The sequence below is a fragment of the Phascolarctos cinereus genome, unplaced genomic scaffold (genome assembly GCF_003287225.1).
Source record: "Phascolarctos cinereus isolate Bilbo 61053 unplaced genomic scaffold, phaCin_HiC Scaffold_1;HRSCAF=81, whole genome shotgun sequence".
NCBI lineage: Eukaryota > Metazoa > Chordata > Mammalia > Diprotodontia > Phascolarctidae > Phascolarctos > Phascolarctos cinereus.
The window spans coordinates 195782427-195791023 of record NW_027555514.1 but is presented as its reverse complement, the minus strand read 5'-3'; positions in this window follow the sequence as shown (position 1 = coordinate 195791023).

Genomic DNA, 8597 nt, shown 5'->3' with positions numbered 1-8597 from the left:
GCATCTGTCAAATGTGACAGGATGCGCTCCCAGAAGCTCCGAAGGCGACCAGACACTTGCCATGCATTTCATCCAGAGGTGTGTATCCTGGAGAGGTGGAAGGGTTGATCAGTCAGTAAACAAGCATTGATTAAGCACTCACTATTGAAGATGAGTAAGTATTGAGGGTGCAAAGAAAGGCAAAAAACAATCCCTGCCCTCAAGAAACTCACATTCTAATGGGGGATAAAACATGTAAATAACCAGGTACATACAAAATATAGAGTAAATGGAAAGTATCTGAGAAAGACACTAGCAACTGAAAAGAATGGAAAAGGCCTCCTGAAGGAACTGGGATTTTTTTCTTTTTTTAAAAGCTTTTATTTGGTATTTTATTTTTCCCCAGTTACACGTAAAAACAATTCTTAACATTCCTTTTTTAAAACTCTTAGAGTTCCAAATTCTCTCCCTCCACACCTTACCCCACTCTTACTGAGAAGGCAAGTAATTTGATAAAGGTTATACATGTGTAATCAGGCAAAACATAGCCCATAATAGCCATGTTGTGAAAGAAAGCATAGACAAGGAAAAAAAAAACTCAAGAAAAATAAAGTAAAAAAAAGTATGCTTGAATCTGTATTCAGACACCATCAGTTCTTTCTCTGGGGATGGACAGCATTTTTCATCATAAATCCTTCAGAGTTATCTTGGATTTTTGTATTGCCGAAAATAGCTAAGTCATTCACAGCTGATCATCTTACAATACTGCAGTCACTTTGCATACAGTACATTTCACTTTGCATCAGCTCATGCAAGTCTTTCCAGGTTTTTCTGAGAGCATCCTGGTTATCTTTTCTTAGAGTACAATAGTATTACATCATAATCACATACCACAACATGTTCAGCCATTCTCCAACTGATGGGCATCCCCTCAACTTCTAATTCTTTACTCCCAGAAAAAAAAAGCTGCTATAAATATTTCTGTACACATAGGTCCTTTTCCTTTTTGTTTTTTATCCCTTTTGGCATACAGACCTAGTAGTGGTATTGCTAGGTCAAAGCATATGTGTGGTTTTATAGCCCTTTGGGCATAGAGGAACTGGGATTTGAACTGAACCTTGAAGGAAGCCAGGGATACTAAGAGGCTGTGATGAGGAGGGACAGCATTCCAGGTATGGGGGAACAGCCAGTGCAAAAGTACAGAAACGATGGATGCAGTGTCATGTTCAAGCAATAGCAAATAAGCCAGTCTAGCTAACCATAGAGTTTATGGAGAGAAGCAAAGAAATGGAAGGGGAGAATGGGGCTTTAAATGCCAAAAAGCAGACTTTATATTTGATCATGGAAGTAATAAGGAGTCTATTGAGTATAACCAGAGTTTACTGGATGGGAAAGACAAGGCAGGGAGGACCAACTAGAAGTCCAGACAAGAAGTGATGGGGGTCTGAATTACATTGGTGGCTGTATGAGTAGGAACAAGAGGATATATACTGAGTTGTTTTGGAGGTAAAAACAAAAAGATTTTGCAATGGACAGGACACGTGGGGTGAGTGAGAGGAGGGAATCAAATATAGAAACAAGGTTGTGACCCTAGTTAACGAGGATGGTGGAACCCTCAACAATAATAAGGAATTTTGGGAAAAGGTGCAGAAATTGGGTAGAGAATTGGAGAGGGGAAATTACTTTTGTTTTGGACATGTCACATTTGAGATACCTATGGTATATCCAATTTTATCCACTAGGTAGTTGGTACTACAGAACTACAGTTCAGGAAAGAGACTATAGTTGTGTATAGAGCTCTGGAACTCATCTTCATAGAGATTATATTTGAACTCTTGGGTGTTGATGAGATCACCAAGTAAGATACTATAGTGGGAAAAGAGAAGAGAACCCAAGGCAAAGCTTTGGGACCCATAATTACTGAGCTAACATGAATGAAAACCAAGAAGACTGAGGAAAAGTAAGATAGGTAGAAGAACCAGGAGAGCAATGCAATGATGACCAAAGAGCAGAAAGTTTCCAGAAGCTGATCAACAGTGTCAAATGCTATAGAGATGTCAAGAAGGATGAGGATTGAGGCTGCCATTAGAATTGGCAATTAAGAGATCATTGGCAACTTCGGAAAGAGTAGTTTAAGTTGAATGATGAGGATGGAAACCAGATTACAGAAGATGAAGAGGAAAAGTGAAAATAAAAGCGGAGCCCGCTAACATAGATGGCTTAGCCCGCTGACATTGATGGCTTTTTCAAGGAGTTTAGCTGAGAAAAGAAGGACAGATATAGAATGGTCACCAGCAGGCATGGTAAGATCAAGAGAGGATTTTTTAAGGATGGAAGAGATAAGGGTGCATTTGTACATAGAAGGGAAGGAGTCAAGAGACAGAGATTGAAAATTAAAGAGTGAAAGCAATCTGCCAAAGAAGACAGGAAGAGATGGGATCAAGGGGGCACATCAAGGGATTTGTCTTATCAAGAAGGGAGATCTCTTCATTCAAGACAGGAGTAAAGGAAGCAATAGTAGGAAAAGTTGTCTGAGTGATATGAAATGACAGGAAGAGAGAAAAGGGAAGTACCAACTAATGACCTCAATTTTTTCACTGAATTCTGAGTAAAATCTGAAGCAAGGGGGTTAGGGGAGGGAGTCCTAGGAGACTTGACTAGAAACAAAAAGGTCTGGAAGAGCCATTATGATGAGTAGGATAGAAAATCAGTTACAGAGCTGTAGAACTGCTTTGCTGCATTGAGATTAGATATCATAAATCTGTAGAATACTCAATCAGCACCATTTAATGACTTTCTCCAGTTCAATTTATTAGCCCATGATGGGAAATAATCCAGTGGTGTGGTTTGGTAAGGCATGATTGGCAATAAAAAGGTGGGAGTACAAGGATTCCAGACCAGAAAATCGTGTAATATTGTATTAAGGGGCTGAGAATTGTAAGGGAGGAGAGTACAGCCATTGCAGTGGGGATGCCTGGGCAGGAACTGAGGGGTGGGAGAAATGTAGGTCACAGTGAGGATGAAGAATATGGTTAAGGGAATTAGAATATGGCATAGGAAAACATTTAACAATAAAAGATTATGATATAAATGATGGGGTTTTAGAAAATTTTCTTCAATAAAGAAATAAAGAAACTTTGGAGTTCATGAAAATGAAGAACACTTGTGGGTTATAACATGATTAAGAGTATAATCATCTCCATGTGTATCGAAGGCTCGTGGCAACTGATTACATTGAAGAACTGGGAAGTTAGGGTACTTGAGAGAGCACCAAAACATATGTTAAAATTCCTTAGTATGAGGGCAGGAATTGTGGCAGAGAGAAACACTGAGCAATCTTCAATGAAGAACGAAGGAGAATTTTTTAGGGGTTGGCAGACAACAGCTACCAAGCTCTGGTCTAGGTGATTTCTATAGCATGAACCTCAAAAGAGAGGTTATGGTGATAGTCATGGGGGAAGGATCTGTAAATGGGAATGGGGAGCAAGGAATATTCCAAATCTCCCACTTTGATCACTGAATCAGGGAGCATGGAAGGTGTACCCAAAACTGGAAAAGGTAGCATAGAAAGTGTCCTCTGGAGAGTGCTAGGAGTTGGAAAGAGTAAGAAAGGAAGAAGTTTATGGTGAAAGGAATTCCAGAGAGTACAGAGGAAAGATAGGAACATCAAGAGTGGCACATTGGTCAGGTAGGATTGAGAGAGATGGAAGTAATGGAGCAGGCACTTGGGGATGGGGACTAGCATTTGAATATTAGCAGTCAGGAATCCAGAATTACTGGAATGGACAGAGTAAAAGAAGGAAGGTAGGAGTATGCTAACTATCAAGGAGTGAGTCCAGGAAGAGTATTAGCAGCTGGAGAGAACTGAGAGTGACAGGCAATTAGATTGTTCAAGGTCCTCCCTCAAGGTGATGTCATATCCTAACAAAAAGGAGAAGCAAGAGGAAGAATGGGAGCCCAATTAGGAGACAATGGTGCAAAGTGGGCCCAGTGCTGGAGAAGGCCCTGGGGTAGGGCCAACAGGAAATAGGAGATGGGTGGTAGGATCTTGTAATTTTTCTCTATCAAATTCCATTTGCTGAGGGAATTCTCGGCTAGGGATGTGATGTTGGATATATGGTCATGCACATGCATTCATGTATGTGAATGAACTTGTGAAGAATATGTGTATATGTGCATGCATTCATCCATGAATGTTTGTGCATATTAGTATACCTCTGTTCCCATACAGATGTATGAAAAAGAAGGGTTAGAAGGTATGCTGGTACATAATACATACACCAAGTCTCCCTGAGCCTGATCCTGAAGTTAGCAAGAAATCAGCTGCTTCCAGGTTTCCCTGGTCTGCAACCCTCAATTCTGTTTATTTGTGCAGCTCTTGGAAGGATCAGGAGTATCAATAACTCAAAACTACTGATAATCCAAGTGTAATTTCTATTTAATCAATCCTATCATCAGTCTCAGAGTTAGAAGGAATTTAGCTGTCTAATTCAATCAATAGGCAAACAGGAGCCCCCAACATCCGTTACAAGTGGCCGCTCAAACTCCACTTGAAGACTCCAAAATTCACTTCTTCACAGAATTCACTTCTCTAGAATTTATATCACATGAAAGACAACAAGGCTTAGAGAGGTGCCTAGGAATCAAGAAGAGCTGGGTTCAAGTATCACCAAATATCCTCCTGGGGTGACAGGGGGCCCCAAGCAACTCTAAGACTAAGTAAATTGAAAAACAACTGCTGATTCGCAACTGAGTTCCTCATACAGAATATCCTACAAGAGTGAAATCACAGATTTGGACCAAAAAGAAAAAAAGGCAGCTTACTGTATTTCACCACATAATCACAGCATATTTTATGCCAGATTTTTTTTGCCAAAAAGTGGAGTGCGACCATTATGTGAAGTTTTAAAAATATGTGTTGGTATTACTTAAAAATTATTTGTTACTAAACTGTATCGCTGGCAGATGAACTACACAGTTTAATTAGCATGGGATGAGACAAGTCTTACCATATCCTGTGACTTACTCATGGCAGCTTTGCCTGCCCACCCCCTCCCTTTGCATCTATGGCTCTTCCCTGGGTTGAGGGACAATACAGTTGGTACTGCAGTGCTCTAAACAAACCACATAAGTTGCCTTTCCAAAATATACTGACAATGCGGGTGCAATGAGAATTCTAGGCTTGCTGCTTGCAATGCACAAGATATAAATACATATCCATATGCCACTGGTGAATACATTGCTGTTCTGCTTACCTTTTAAGCAGCGTGACGAAAAGAATCATACCATGCTATGATTACTTGGTGAAAAACCAATTTTTGGACTGAAAAAACAGGGTGCAACAATTATGTGGTGAAACATGGCATTCTACTTTTGGACAGCTTTAATGGTTAGGAAGTTTTTCCTTTATTGAGTCAAAATCCATTTTTCTGTCATTTCCATCCATTTTCCCCAATTTTGTCTTCTAAGAGATAAACAGCATACACTTGAAGACAATTATCAAGTTCCTGATAAGTGTTCTCTTATTTGGCTTTGGAATACACTACAGAATGCTTTGTTTAAGGAGATAATAATACACAGATGGTGAATTCCTTTGGAACTGGAGATGGGAAAGCCAGGCAAGTGCCTGGGACACAAAGACAGGGGGAAGAAGGGTTAGCACAATACTCAAAAAAATTCATTTGTATAAAGTAGAAAGTTCTATTTTCCATGGCATATGAATATTTGTCATAAATTTTCTTAGGGTAAAGGTCCCTTCTAGCTCTAAATCCTATGATCCCTTGTATTACAGTGAAGGTACAAAGCCTTCTATTGAAATACAAATGACACAATTTTCCATTATAGGGGGACCCTCTAGTTGGGATATCACTGACTATCTCTCCTCCCCTCATTTTTATAGGAAAATGCCCAGGACTGTGGAGGCACTGCAGAGAACTCAGCCTCGTTAACCCTGCTCCTGCTGCCCGTGGTAACCTGGGAACTGCTTCAATGACAGTGTACAATCTCAACTTTCTTTTTTTAAGGTATTAATAAAAATTTATTTTAAAATCATTTAAAAAGCACTTAATTAATGAAAGCATAATAGTAATGACTTAAAACAATCAAAAATTGATTTTAGAAATTTTTTATTTAATATATTTAAAGTAAATCTTACTTTAGTGGAGTATGATTTGATTAACGTGGACACTCAAAATTGAGCCACATTATATTCCTTCCAATTCTTATCCTATGCAAGTCTTGTCCAGGTCTTTTGATAAATCCTCTTCCATAGAGGATCAACCCAACCCTTTGGATGTCTTTCTTTGCTTCTTTCAAGTTTTTCTAAATAATAATGCAATATCTGTTAACCCTCCCTCTTATTATGACTTCCCTGTTACTTTCTATTCATACATTTCTTTGATCCTTCCACTTCTCAGTTCAAGTTATCACTGGACGTTTATTACAGACATTTTATACCCAATGTGCATTTTTCCATTGCCTTTTAAGGCATCTGCAATTTTGATTCTTCTGAAGATTGTGGTATGCCATCCATAGCCTTATAGAATCACCTAGAGAAGAGCAGTGTTCCAAGCATGGGCTATCACAACCTCAACTTTAAGTACAAGGGGGTAGGCAAGGCTGGCTCTTCTTCCCTGAGCAGATGTTCCAGAAAACTATGACTGATTTGAGATCCAGGCCTTCCCACATGGGACACTGCTGCCTCCCTTTTTCAGCCTTGGGGAATTACTTCCTGCAGAGATTGTTTGGCTGAGAGAAGAGGAGTAAGACCATGCTCTAGACCCCTGCAATCCTAGAAGCCTCTTCCCAAAGAAACTCTCCAAATGACCTAGTACTACTTGCCTCAAGGTTCAGTGGTATTCTGGGAACCACCCCTTCCTCAACTATGCACAAAGAGATCCTGATCAGACTGAAGATTTCAATTCCATTATTTCCCCTAGGTACCAGATTCCTGGGGTTCAAGGGGAAAACTGACTACTTTCATTTAACAGGTTGTTCAGAGTGGAAAATCACAGGTTTACAGGTCCTGGGAAGCAATACAGAAAAGTACAGAAGAAATACTACAGAAAACACAGTAACGCCACAGAAACTTCAGGGGAAGTAAAAATCATAATGGGATATACCTTACTCCCCATAGGCCTGCTCAAGTTCTGATGGACATGGATGTGGGCAGTTATATACTTGTGTAGATAATGAAAGGGAAGTGAGGAAGACCTAAGAAGGGCAAAAACATGAATTCCTTTGGGTAATGGCTACCACTACAAGTGACAGAGTGAAATAGTTGGAGAACTCAATTTAATAAACATGTATTAAGCACTGACTATGTGCCAGATTCTGGGGTACAAAGACAAAAATAAAAGTCCCTAACTTTGAGAAACAAATTATTGGGTAAGGATGGTTAGGCAGGAAGAATGCCTGTGCATAGCCAATAAAATACAAAATATTCATAAAGTAATTTCTAAGCAGTGGACATGTGTTAACAATGGAACATGGGGTCTGGAGAGGGCATAGTGGAAGGACTGAGCAGAGTGGGGTAGGAACACAGAAAGTATAGGGCTGCCATAGCTACAAGTCTAGGGGATTATAGCTTGAGAAAACAGCTTCAGTTTAGGCAGCCTGAAATCCACAATGACAGAGAAAATAAGAGATTGCCAAAATAAGCTGATTGCCAAACCCTTTTAAAAAGCCAACAGTAAGGGGCAGCTAGGTGGCACAGTGGATAGAGCTCTGGCCTTGAAGACATAAGGACCTGAGTTCAAATCTGGCCTCAGACACTTGACACTTACTAGCTATGTGACTCTGGCTAAGTCACTTAACCCCAATTGCCTAAGCAATAAATGAATGAATGAATGAATGAATGAATGAATGAATGAATGAATGAGTAAATGAATAAATAATGAATTGATAGATAAATAAATAAATAAATGAAGTAAGATAAGATAAAAAGCCAACAGTGATGCTGATTTGATTATCAGCAAGAGGGAAGGATGGAGGTAAAGAGGTCTTTAGCCCTGGACTGGTGGCTGGTATGGAGGGAGATGGGCAGTAGGGTAGAAGATGAGTCCTGGGTCCTTACTGATTTTATTAGGATGCTAAGAGGCATTGTGGTAGAGTGGAAACTGAACTCCAAGTCAGAAAACCTGAATTCAAATCCAGGCTTAAACTAACTCAAGTTTACACTGACACATCACAATCTCTAGGCCTTAGTCTTTTCACATTGGAGATATATGCACCATCTCTCCCACAGAATTGTTATGGGGAAAAGCATTTTGCAGCATTATATAAATGATAGGGTTTTAGAAAATTATCTTCTGGTATCTACTAAGATACCAGTTTTCATAAATACTACCCAGGTAGATAGGTGGTACAATGGATAAGATTGGGAAGAACTCACTTCTTCAGACTAGTTGTGTGACTCTAGACAAATCAGCTAACCTCTGCTTGCCTCAGTTTCCTTGTCTGTAAAATGGGAATAGCACATATTTCCCAGAGTCATTGGGAGGATCAAATAAGTAAAACATGTGAAGCACTTTGGAACCTTTAAAGCGCCACATAAATGCTGGCTATTATTATTATTAGTGTTGTTGTTAGTTATTGAATAGTTGTGGGTATACACCTCA